The 13,666-nt window shown below is 34.9% G+C and overlaps 1 pseudogene; it reads left to right on the plus strand.

Annotated features, from left to right (window-relative positions):
- The first annotated feature begins 455 nt into the window (after positions 1-455).
- LOC131044931 (ACT domain-containing protein ACR9-like) overlaps positions 456-13,666 on the plus strand; it is a 35,360-nt pseudogene continuing 22,149 nt past the window's right edge.

Below are 13,666 nucleotides of genomic sequence, written 5' to 3' on the forward strand. Positions count from 1 at the left end.
AGGCCAAAGGCTTGAGTTTGAACAACCTATTCATGCTCCGGTTGAGGAGTCACTTCAACAGGTTCCAGAGGAGAGAGAGAGAGAGATCACCAAGGAGAGGGGAGATTCCAGCTGTCCAAGATCCACCTTCCTTAGGTCACATAAAGGGCTTGATGAGGTCCAATCCTCCTTACTTTGATGGAATGGGTACTGGTCTTGAGGCAGAGACCTAGCTTATTGACTTGGACCGATGTTTCGCTATGTTTCCATACAACAGCAACACCAAGGTGAGATGTGCTATTACGTGTCTCAATAAATTTGCTTCAATTTGGTGGAGATTAGAGGAGGAGAAGATCGGTGTATGCATTAACACCATCACACGGGAACTATTTTTGGAGTGCTTCAGGGCAGGATTCCTCTCACCCTAGTGGAGGCAGACTCAAGCAGATGAGTTTTATGCTTTGCATTAGTATTGGATGATAGTAGATCAATATGAGTACAGGTTTTATGAGCTCAAACAATACGCCAGAATTGGTAATGACGAGGCAATGCTTGTCCAACATTTCCTGGGAGGTTTGAATGACCGTATCAGTGGAGGTGTGAGGGTATTCGAGCTAGCTTCAATGGAGATAGTCATGGTGAAGGCTCAATTAGTTGAGTTGAACCTTAGTCGTGCACTTGGTGGTCAGACAGGTGTGCAGATAGGAAGTGCACCTACCAGTGGAAATAAAGCTAGGGGAAATTAGTCCCAATCAGCTGCACCATTTAGAACTCCTCAAGAACCCACTAAGAGTGGTCAACAACAACAACAATAGTCAAAACCAAAACAATTCCAGAGCCAACAAGGTGGCAATTCTTAGTATAAGAAGGGAAGGAACTGGCAGAGGGGAAAACAAGGCCCTACAGGGCAGGCCTCGCAAAGTGCATCTTACGCCCCTAGCCAAGGAAGTTTCCAGCAATCTAGTGGACCAATAGGTAATAGAGGAGCTTGCTTCTCTTGTGGGTAGTTTGGTCACAGAGCTACACAGTGCCCTCAAAATTTCCACAACACAGGTAGTCAGAGGCTAGCAACATCTAAACCTATAGTAGGAGATGCAGGGAGGTCCCATAGAGTATTTGCAGTGGTAGATGACCGCCAAGCTGATCATTAGGGTATAGTCATTGAGGCAGCAGGTATGTTGCATGGAACCCCTATCTCTGTACTTTTTGATTCTGGAGGTTCTGATTCTTTTATTTCTTCATCCATTGTGGAGCGGTGCAGACTTATGTTTGCTAAGCAAGCGGATAGATGGCAAGTAGAGTTGGCTACAAGTGTCCATGTTTCTATAGATGCCTTTATTCCCATTTGTGAGTTGAAATTAGGAACCATAGTTACTTTAGTTGACCTTCATGTTATTCCTTTGGGCTCTTATGGAGTTGTATTGGGGATGGATTGGCTATCATCTCATAGTGCTTGTGTAGATTGTCGCAAGAAGATAGTGGAGTGTTTAGATGACTTGGGAAAAGAAGTGGAGATTGTTGGAGTATAGAGGTCGATATCCCTACGTATGATCTTCGCTATGCAACTTAAGAGGTGTATGCGTAGAGGATGTCAGCTTTTTGCAATTTCTCTTGAGGAATTGGATGAGTCAGAGAGTCAAGAAATCACTCTTGATAGTCATCCTATTCTTAGAGAGTATGTGGATGTGTTTCCATTGGATATTCCCGATATGCCCCCGAAGCAAGATATAGACTTTCGTGTTGATTTGGTTCCTAGTGTAGAACCTATTTTGAGAGCTCCATATCGGATGACTACTCAAGAGTTAAGTGAGTTGAATTGCAGATAGAAGAATTATTGGCTAAGGGATTCATTCATCCTAGTGTTTCCCCTTGGGGTGCACCTATTATCTTTGTTAAAAAGAAAGATGGTTCTCTTCGGTTATGCATTGATTATCGACAGCTGAATAAGGTAACCATCTGGAATAGATATCCATTGCCTTGTATAGATGACCTTTTTGATCAGGTTAAGGGAGCCAAGGTGTTCTCTAAGATTGATTTGAAGTCTGGATACTATCAGTTATGCATTCAGGATGCAGACATTCATAAGATAGTGTTTTGTACTTGTTATGGTCACTATGAGTTCACAGTGGTGCCATTCGGGTTGATGAATGCGCCTTCAGTTTTCATGAGCTTAATGAATGGGGTTTTTGCACCTACCTTGATTGTTTCATCATTGTATTCTTGGATGACATTCTGATTTATTGTACTGCAGTGCTTAAGGGAAAATCAACTCTATGCCAATTTAGCAAAGTGTGACTTCTTCTAGATTGAGGTGAACTATCTTGGTCATGTGGTTTCGGGAGAAGGTATATCTGTGGATCCTTCAAAGATCTAAGCCATTGTTGATTGGCCAGGGCCGACCAACATATCAGAGGTTAGGAGTTTTATGGGTTTGGCCGAATATTACCGTCGCTTTGTTAAAGGCTTTTCCTGGATAGGACACCCGATTACTTCTCTTCAGAGAAAAGGGAAGAAGTTTGTTTGGTCAGAACAGTGTGAAGCAGCTTTTAAGACCTTGAAGGAACTCCTTGTTAGTGCTCCGATTTTGGCAGTTCCTGATCCATCTGGAGATTTTATGGTATGTACAGATGCCTCTTTGGAAGGTATAGGTGCAGTACTTATGAAGGATGGATGTGTGGTTGCTTATGAGTCTCACAAACTCAAGAACCACGAGTTGAACTATCCAGTTCATGATTTAGAGTTGGCAGTTGTAGTTCATGCTTTGGTTTGATGGTGGCATTTCCTGTTAGGGCATCGGTTTGAGCTGCATAGTGATCACCGTAGTTTGCAGTATATATTCACACAACCAAACTTGAATGCTTGACAACAAAGATGGATGGAATTCTTCTGTGAATATGATTTTGAGGTTCATTATATTCAGGGGAAAGAGAACGTAGTAGCAGATGCTTTGAGTCGTAGGCAACATGAAGTTTCAATATTATCCCTTGGAGTAGACTTGAGAGAGAGAATTCTTGGAGTTCTTCCTCAAGATACTTGGTATCAGGATGTTAGAGCTGTGATAGAGTCCAGAAGGCCTTTAGAGGGTAGATTCTCTGGATATAACCTTGAGGCAGATGGACTTCTTCGTCACCATGGATAGATCTATGTACCTCCTTTGGAGGGTCTTCGTGTTTTCATCATGACCGAGGCCCATCGTGCACCTTATTCGACACATCGCGGTGTCAAGAAGATGCAAGCAGATCTTAGACAGATTTATCATTGGGCGGGTATGAAACGTGACATTGCTGATTTTGTGTCGAAGTTTTTAGAGTGTCAACGAGTGAAGGTAGAGCATCAGCACCCAACAGGGCTTTTGCAGCCTAATCTAGTACCGGATTGGAAGTGGGATATCATTTCCATGGATTTCATTGTTGGTTTTCTTGTCTCTTCACGTTGTCATGATGCCATCATGGTCATAGTTGATAGATTGAATAAGGTTTCTCATTTTGTTTCCATTCGAGCTTCCTACACAGCAACAGTGGTGGCACGAGTCTTCTTAGAAGAAGTAGTGAGATTGCATGGGATTCCGAGGTGGATCATATCTGATAGAGATCCTGTCTTTACCTCAGCATTGTGGACCTCACTTCAGCATGCTTTAGGGACTCAGTTGAATTTTAGTTCAGCTTATCATCCAGAGATAGATGGTCAGACAAAGAGAGTGAATCAGGTATTAGAGGACATGCTTCGCATGTATGTGATGGACCAACAGTCATGCTGGGAGGACTATATATATCTAGTGGAGTTTTCTTATAACAATGGATATCATAGCTTGTCCTTTCCACACTCCTTTGAGTTGGGATCGGTTAGAGGATGGGGTGCTTATAGGACCGGATATTCTTCAGGAGATGGAGCAGCAGGTAGATAGGATTTGTGAGCATTTAGTAGTAGCACAGGATAAACAGAAGAAGTATGTAGATGCTCATAGGGTAGGTCATCAGTTTTCTGTTGGTGATCATGTGTTCTTGAGAGTGCATCCGCGAAAGAGTCCAATCCGTTATGGAAAGGGATCTAAATTGGCGCCTCAGTTTGTTGGACCTTTTGAGATCCTTGAGAGGATAGGACCTGTTGCCTATCATCTTGCCTTGCTACCAAGTCTATCCCACATCCACAATGTCTTTCATGTTTCAGTTCTTCAACCTTATCATCCTGATGTGAAACATGTTCTTGATTGGAGCTCTTTGCAGGTCAAGGACGAGCAGCTTTCCATGGAGCCTGTGCGCATTCTTCAACATCAGGATTTGATCCTCAGGGGTCGTACCATTGACCAGATAGGGGTCCTATGGGACCCAAATGATGAGACCTCGACGACTTGGGACGATGAAACAAAGATGAGAGAGCTATATTCTTATTTATTTTAGGCTTCCAGGAGTAAGCCTAGTTTTGGGGGGGAGAATGTAGTACCCCTACTAGTTTGAACTCATTAGACTCATATTTTATTATTGGTTGTTTTTCAGTGGATACATTACCATGATATATTATTCAGATTTTTATAACATTATGCTTCAACTGGAGATGAGATGTATAATTTATTTGCAGTATTTCAGTACTTGTGATTTATGGCATTTTATGGATTATTGCTATGTACTCATATTTTACTTTATCTATGCAATGTGTAATTATATGTTGTGTGTTTACAAGTGTATTGGATGCAAGGGGACGATTTTCCTTCACTCATTTTGGTGAGACAGGGAACGCCACAATTCTCCTTCATTGGTGTGTATGTCATGTTTTCTATATTGTATATATATGCATGTGTGGTTCGGTGATGCAGGATATTGCAGGTGCAAGTACTGGGTAGGTACGGGGTATCGTCTCCACCTGGCTTCACAGGTCTGAGCATACCTTATATTTTTTGATGGAAGTGGAGGAGATAGTAGTTGACCTTATTTTACTTAGTTACACTCGTATGAGTGTTGTCAGTTGGTCGTCTTGTTAGTTTGTTCGGCCTTCGTATTTTGTCGTTTGATCTTTTTATGAGTATTTGCTTGAGTTTTGTTTAATTTGAGTGTTTTAGTGGATTAAATTAATTAATTAATTAGGTTTATGGAATTATCTCATAGTTGTATTGTTTATGCATTGAGATTATAAATTTAGTTAATTAAAAGAAATTATTAAATTAAGTTGCAAGTTGCATGTTATTATAAATATATTTTTATTTAAATGGAAAAATAAATTAGATTAATTGTATTTATTATTTTCTAAAGTTATAATTAAATAAATGAATAAAAGGATTAATTAGAATTAAAATATTGTTTTAATTATTTATTTAGAAAATTAATTAATGTGCATGAGAAAAGAAAAGAAAGAATAATGATTTTTAATTATTGCATGTTAGTTTATCTTTTGTGATAAATTTAGAAAATAAAATAAAAATTACTATTATTCTAAATTTAGGTTTTTTGTGAAAAAGCTATTGAACCTAGAATTTTAGTTTAAATAGGGGAATAGGTCTTTATTTTAGTTACACACAGGAACAAGTCTAGAATTTAGGTGAAGGAATTTATTGGAAGCTTATTGAAAAAGTTAGGGCGCTTCTACAGATTTCTTCCAGGAAAGCTATACCAGGTTGGATGAATTCTTAGTTGTGGGTTTTAGTAGATATTTCTATTTTTCTCTATTTGATGTGTGTGTATAAAATTATTGTCAAATATAAACCCTCTTCTAGTGAATTCAAGTTTTGTTTTAAAATCCATACCTGATGTGTTTTTCTAGTTTATGGGAAGGATGTAATTTTTAAAACATTGAGAAAATTAATTTATTATCTCTAGTTTAATTTGTATTAATAGTCCTTTAAATAAATTTTGTGGTTTCTTAGAAATAAATTTAATTGTGAATTAAATTTATTTGATTATCTAAATTTAAAAAAATTGTGTTTGCTATAAAATTATGTGAAGGAGTTTTCAATTTATATGAAATTTTAAAATTCTATGGGAATTATGAAAAATGATTTTTTTGGAATTTGGAAATTAATATAAAAAATATAAAATATAAAAATATAAAAATATAAAATATATATATATATATAAAAAGGTAGGGCATGCTACCTACGGTAGCATCCACTATCGGCAGTAGTACACAGTACTGCCGATGGTAGTAGTGCTACCGGACGGTAGTACTAGCTATAGATAGTAGCAGTGCTACCGGACGGTAGTACTAGCTACCAACAGTAGCTTAGGCTACCATGCCAAGGGCTATAAACAAGTTTTAAAGTGTTTTTTATTTTTAAATTAATTTCTAACCCCTGTGTATACTGCGGTATGACTGTTTCAGGTTTCGTACCCAGGGGTTGGATAAATAAAATTTATTATGTGTTATATTATATATGTATATAAATTGATATATGTATATTCATATATGTGTTTATATATATATTTATATATTAGATATGTTTTTCTTATGGTAGTTATTATAATATTTTAAATATTATTTAAGTACAGTTTGGAATGTTTCAGAAATAGAGCTTATAATTTTAATAAATATGTTGAAAATACATTAGGAGAATTATTTTTATTTTAAATCTTTTTGGACAAATGACAAGAAGGATGTTTTTGTTTTAAATAGTTCTATTTTCTTTTTATTGGAAAAATCTTTATTTGCAAATAATTTATGCTTTGGTTGTTTTAAGAAAAGATTGCTTGTATTAGGATCTTGTGTAAATGACGTTTTCAGTCAAGCTTAAATTTCATTGGTATTCTGGTTGAATTGTCATTGTGTCCTATGTTATTATTTCTCCTAGACCAGGTGTTGTTGTATAACCTATTTGATATGAGCCATTGTGTGTTTTTGTCCAAATGGTCAATCTGGGTTGGAATTTGTGTATCCTTCACCTATGCTTGTCAGGATTGTTTATGGTTGTCTATTTTGCCATAGAGTTCTCGTAGAGAGAGACATTTCTTGTTAGTGTCCTATGAGAGAGAGTGGCTTTCGAGCAGGGGCTATGCCCAAAGTGGATGACAGGATAACCCGTTGAAAGTTAGTTAAAAAGTGATAACAGAATAATATATTGGGGGGAGTGAGATAAATATTAATTAAGATAAGTGTACTTCGTGCATAGGTGAGTGCTTGTACATGGCTCATAATGTTACGAGAAGGCCTGGAATGACAAACTTACCACCTTGTCTTCACGAAAGGATTGGTAGAGTCCGCATGAGACCTAGTTGGAACCAGAGGCTCGGGAGAGGTTACCAGGAGAAACCCAGGATGGGGGCCAAGACCTATGGAGGCTATACCATGGTAACCATCAAGCTATGGGATGACACTCTCTTCTTAGAGTCACTTGTGTTTTGTGAGTTGAGTTACATGGATGTTCGCAGAGTCTTGTAGTCCTTTTTTACTTGTCTTACTTTGCTTGCTTGAGGGTTTTCTACTATCTCCTAGTACGGTGGGGTTGTTCAATTTCAGGATCACATGGTTAGGTGGTAGTGCCACTTCCCATCAGATGTTCTGGATTGTTTCTTCAGGTGAGGAAAGGCTTCAGTGGTGTTTCTTGGTTCATGGTTTATGTACCCGCTCTTGTTCGAGATCATTGTTCAATTGAGACCTTGTGGTCATTGTATCAAACTTTTATGTAACCTTGATATTGTAACTTTGTAACTAGTGGTATTATTGGAAGCCATGTATTTATGGATATTGTAATATTATGTTAGTGAAATGAATGTTATTGTTTTGATCTTATGTTTAAATGGTTTATGGAAATTGGATACATTGGAATACTTTTATTTCCTTACTATGAAATTTGGATGTATGTGTAGTTTTAAACTAAAGCATTCAATTTTATCTAATTAAATGGATTAACTATGGTGTTAATATAATCTATGAATTAATGTTCGTTGGTAACCCTTAGGAAATCATATGTTAGACTTTCGCTATGTTATTAAACGTGCAATGGTTTTAGTTAGTGCACTTAGTCTTTAACAAAAAAAAATTTATTTCACCCTTTAGTTGCCTAGTTGTGTTGTTTTCCTTTAGGGTTCCTGGCGGGGCACTACATAAATCATTACCAGTTTGATGGTTTCTTCATCGGTCCTTAAACCCTACTACAACCTTAGCAAAAATTCATCAGAAATTTGAAATATTCCTTCCAGTAATCATCACAAGTTCTGGTCCCGATCATATACACCTTTCCATGATACAAGTTCACCATCTAAACCACAAATCACTAGTCATCACCGATTGGCCGATCCAATCAAAATAATTTTTCTTTACCGGTTAAAGTCCTATTTCACAAACTTTAGTTCACTGCCGATAAACCCTGTCTTCCGGTAAACCAAATCACTTAGATGACAAAACAAACCATCAGAAACATTAGGAACATCAATTGCTAGCAATGACAACACAAATAACTGAGCATGTCATCTATTCATAGAATCTCAATCTCTTCATCACAAATAGACTTTTATCCTTTACCGATGTAGTCATCCAACTTCAACTACATCACCTGATCTACATCAGTTATTTCAAATGCCAACACACTTTTTGGCCTGTCGTGATCCTACACATACCCCATAGGAAGAGAAAAATGAGAATAATGCATATTTAAATTTCTATTGGTCATTAGATTTTGACAAGAAGAATCTACATCAACAAATGACTTGATTCTAGCAACTCCTTGCTACACCATTAACTCCTAAAATCATAATATACAAAAAAGTTTTACCAATTTTAGAATTAGAATCAAATTCATTTTGGGAAATGGTATCTTTTCTTCAAGGTAAATGCATATATTCAACATATCCAAGTAGCCTCAACTTCGTCTACTTCAAGTGCAAATTTCTATTTTATTCTATGGTAAAACTAACATGCCTTACTTTTGGCATAATTTGTAATTGATTGCCAAATGAAAAAGTGACAAGTATATAATTGGCTTTAATATTGATTGCTCCCTTGTTCTTATAAAAGGGAATTCTAAGCCATTGTACTTCTTTTTCTTCTAAAGTTTTGGAGAGAGAATATTTTTTGTGAAGTGTCCATATTTAGGTGTCTATAGGAGAAATGCATAGTTTGATTTATTGCATGTCTGTATAATAGAATCTAAATCAAAATTAAAAAAGGTCACAATATTCTGTTACATTTGTCTCCATAATATTGTACTTGAAATCTTTTGAAATATAATGAACAATCTTCATATGTTTTAGTTCTATGATGTTTTTATAGTGTATGTTTAGTTTTTAATATCTTTGCAAGTAAAGGGTTAAACTACTTTGAATTGAACATGAGGGTTTCAAGTATGATATATTAAGAATCTCAAGTAGAATTGTGATAGATCCATCATAGAGGTAATTAATGTAATACAAATTAATTTAAAAAAACTCACTAGTTTAAAATCAATTTTCCAAATCGGTGTAATTTTCTCTCTATAATCTAAATTGCTAAATTGATGTAATGCATTAATTTCAAAAAACCCACTAGTTTAAGAATCTTTATAAGTTTCAGTCTTTTATTTCAAAAACAAATATAATTTGAAAATCATGTTTATTTTCATTTTTCTGTAATGGTGAAAAATCAGGGTTTCACCATGGGATGTAGTAAGACCATTAATTTTTGCTTAATTACCATCACATTAGGGAAATATAGGAATTTGATAGATCTAAGTCTAATAGACCTAGATTTTGATTTGATTATAGGCCTCCTAAATGGGGCTCTTCTTTCCCTTTAATTGAATTATATTTTTGAATTGTAAAATATTAGGGTACAACGCTAGATTATAGAAATAATTATGCATAAACACTGAGCTATAGTTGTCAAACGGAGCCACAAACCTGGATCTGAGTAGTAGATAAAATTATGGATCTATTCCCATAAATTTAGCCTTAATTGTCAAGACCATGATGGTTGCCGCCTTGGTCCTCCAAACTTTTGTTGTCCAAAGGGGAACCTATTCATATCTTCAAATCTTGTTGTTCTGTACTTGTTCCTGCACATAGAGAAAATAGAAAAATGGTTGGGAATAGGGGTTTGCCTTCGGTCAAACCCTAGTTTTGGAATTAACCATGAAATAGAATTAAAATGTAAATGAAGTATTGTATTAAAATGCTTTCCTTTTGAGGGGGAAACTGAAAATGTTTGAAACACTAATGATATACATTTTAAGGAAGTTTTGTTTTTCTTCAGAAGGAATTAGGATTTCATGTAGATAGTCTTCATAAAACATAGAACATGAATGTCATCTCCAATGTTTGATAGAAGAGTGATTTCTTTCTCACTTGATTGTAGGATCTCAAATTTGGTCTCTTGAGTAGATTATGAATTTGAATTAGGATTGACATTAGAGGGTAGACATCCTTTTATACTTGCTCATTAAAAAAAATATTAAATTTCTGACATAGGCCAACATGGGATCTAGGTTATTACTCAAACTGAGTGATTTTTATGAGGCCCCAAAATGGGCCCTTTTTGAGAGGACCATGGTGTTGGGTTCCCTAGTCCTTATATGGTGCCCAATGCCTTGTTCCTAGACATCAGGGTCCCAAGATTAAGGGGAGGAAAGTGAAAACAGTAAAAAAATTAGTTTGATGATTGGGGTGAGTAGAATCAAAGCTTCAATTAGGCCTTAGAGGATGAAGGCCAAAGTGATGCCTAAGTGAGGACAAAATTATAGGCGAGTACAATTTAGGATGCTATAGTTTCTTATAGGTTAAGACAAATTTATATATACTTAGTGCAAGAAAAATACACAATCCAAGATGCATACCAAATATAGAGGGTTATTTTATATCTTCTTGGTTAAAAGAGATGAGAATATTTTGGCTTTACAATACCTTGTTTAATATTTGAATAGAGCTTTAGGTATTTCATAGGGCTGACCCCTTGGTCTTGTAGAACCAAAAGTACAAAAGAAATTAGCCTCAGGGTTAATTCTTGTTTGTTAAAAACTAATGTAAATACTTTGATAATTAGAAATGTCTTACCATCAGAAAATCTCAGAGGAATTAGTTGGAAAAAAACTAAAAAAGTTCATCTAGAGGAAAGTGATCCATTGTGAGTGGATCTTCTCCTACTCCTATCTCTCCATCTTTAGAGATTAATCCCATTCATCCTTCTTTTCTTGAAGAAAATGAAGAAAAGGAATTGATGCTGAGTGATACCCCATCTCTTACTAAAATCTCTAAATCATAATTTATGGATGGAATCATAATGTGAGAGAATACTAAAGACAACATCATGCTATGATGTGAGATATCTTTGAGAAGTGAACCTTCCCCTAGCATTCCCTCCCCTAAGAATTTGAATATTAACTTTTCCTTTCCTCTTCAACCTTCTTTATTTTCACCTACACCTAAGTTTGATCCTTACCTTTACCAACCTAGTCAAAATCTTAAATTCTTGATTTTTAGGGATTCTTCTATTCCTATTCTTGAAGTTCCTTTTTCTATTATGGCCAATAATGCTTAAGTTAATGCTGGTAGCACTAATACACCACCTATGGTGATAAAATTGGACAATGATTTGGATGACATTGTTGAAAATATGAAGAATGATTCTAAGTTATCCTTAGTGTTCTCTTAAATTTTGGCTCTAGCTCCTAGTGACACACATATTGATCCTTCCTTAGGGAATGATCCATGTATGGAGCTATATATAGTTCCTTGTATTATACTAGTTATATATCCTTTAGCATATTTATTTCTATCTCTTTATGATAGGCAAGAATAGGAGGCAAATAATATGTTATAAGACTGGCTCGTAGGTGAGGTACCCCTTTGTCTGTTTATTTTTCTTGCACATTAAATATTTCTATCCATGATGTGTTGATTGGTGTGTGTTTTCTTGTTAACTTTTCTTTAAAAAAACCTTGATGCTCTATAATTTACACAAGGATACAAAATGACTCACCCTATTGTGACATTCTTCTATTTGTACTTTCATTCATATATTTGGTGTAAATGTTCTTTTTCCATAAATTTGCTTTTGTTGTACATGTAATTTTTTCTTATCTTTTGGGGATGATACAAAGTGTTGAGGTATTTAGGTCTCTTCCATGTAAACCAAAATGATTTTTTTATTCTCATGTGTTTATCCTACTTTCTACTCATAGTTCTAGGGTAAAAGTACAAAACTGTGTCATGTTTCAGGCCCACTTATTAGCACAAATGAATTTAAGTATTTCTAACTAAAAAATAATTTTAGTCAAACATATGGTCTATATAGATTCATTAAAACTAACTTATACATGGGACACAACTTTTCCAAGTGGAATTGTCTACTAAATGTATATTTTATACCACATAGGGTCCAATTACCAATTTTTTTTTTGTTTTTTTAAAACTCAATGTTTCAACAACTCTTACTCTTAAAAATATATTTTTTTTAATATAAAAAATACCCTTTTGTATATCTATAAGTTAATTTTGAAAAATATATATCATTTAATATTTTAATTATTTTTTATTTTTAATATTTAATTTTATCGAAAGTAGATCATCAACAAAATATAAGGTTGATTATCTTGTCAAGGAAAACTATTTATTTAAATTTTTTGAAAAAATATGATGTAGTAGAGAAATGAATCTATGTTATTATGAGATAACTCTTTTATATTTTGGATAAATAATTAAGACAAAAGGTGGTACCAAATGGAAAGAGTTATATTTTAGTACACACAACTTTTAAAATTTCTATAAAAATATGTATTTATTAAAAATAGTGAAAAATATATCCATGCACTAAATCTTCAAGTTATCAATACACACAAAAATATTGAAGAAAAAAAGACAAAAGTTATTATATAAAGGTTGACGCCTCGTGTAACTTCAATTTCAACAGTTTATCAGTAACTAAATTTTAGTGTCTACTTTATAAAAAACTATATTCAAATAATTTTTTAAATTTAAAAAAAAACTAAAAACATAAAATACACTAAAACTTATAAATTTTAATAGTTTACATCATTTCAAAATTCAAAACATATATGTTACTTTCTATTCATTCAATTAAAAAAGTTCAACCAACATTGGCTATTTCCTTTATAAAAGTGTAACACGACTTTGTGCTTTTACCTATTGGCATATGTGCAGAGTATGTTGACATGATGATATTGTGTTGTCATTGATGTCAATATGTTGAAGAAGAACTGGTAATATGTTGAAGAGAGCCAGTTTATTGAAGTTAAGCAACTGGCAAAGTGAACCGGTATATGTGCAAAAGGTGAAGCGGTACGTTTGTCCAAGTGAATCAGTACATGGAATGTTTTCTATCAAGGTTTAATATGGTATGACTACCGGTTGGTAGTCCCAGCCTCAAGGTTTCTGGTTGAAGTGTTTCGAGCCTGTGTGATTCAACCGATGGCATTGTGTGATGAGTTAGCATTGTAATGGAGATTAGATCGTGTTGCCATGTCAGCCTCGTGCACGTGAAGGATCTTGCATGAAGGGGATTGATCCTATCTACCTCGAGAATGTGTGAAGTCCCTACAAATGGTGAAGAACATGTGATGGGTTATCGCCTCTGAGAAGCGATGAAGAATGAACGATGGAGAATGTCTTGACATCTGTTCAAGACTGTTGTATTCAAATGCAAAGTGTGCAATGGTCAGGATTGAACCGACTGAATTGCTCAACCTAAATGTTTAGGGTTTAGGGTTTATGCTACCGACCTATCTGTTTCCTATAAGGTCAATGTTGTGTTTCATGTTGAGGTTGTTGGAAAATAT

The sequence above is a fragment of the Cryptomeria japonica genome, chromosome 1 (assembly GCF_030272615.1).
Source record: "Cryptomeria japonica chromosome 1, Sugi_1.0, whole genome shotgun sequence".
NCBI classification, from domain to species: Eukaryota; Viridiplantae; Streptophyta; class Pinopsida; order Cupressales; family Cupressaceae; genus Cryptomeria; species Cryptomeria japonica.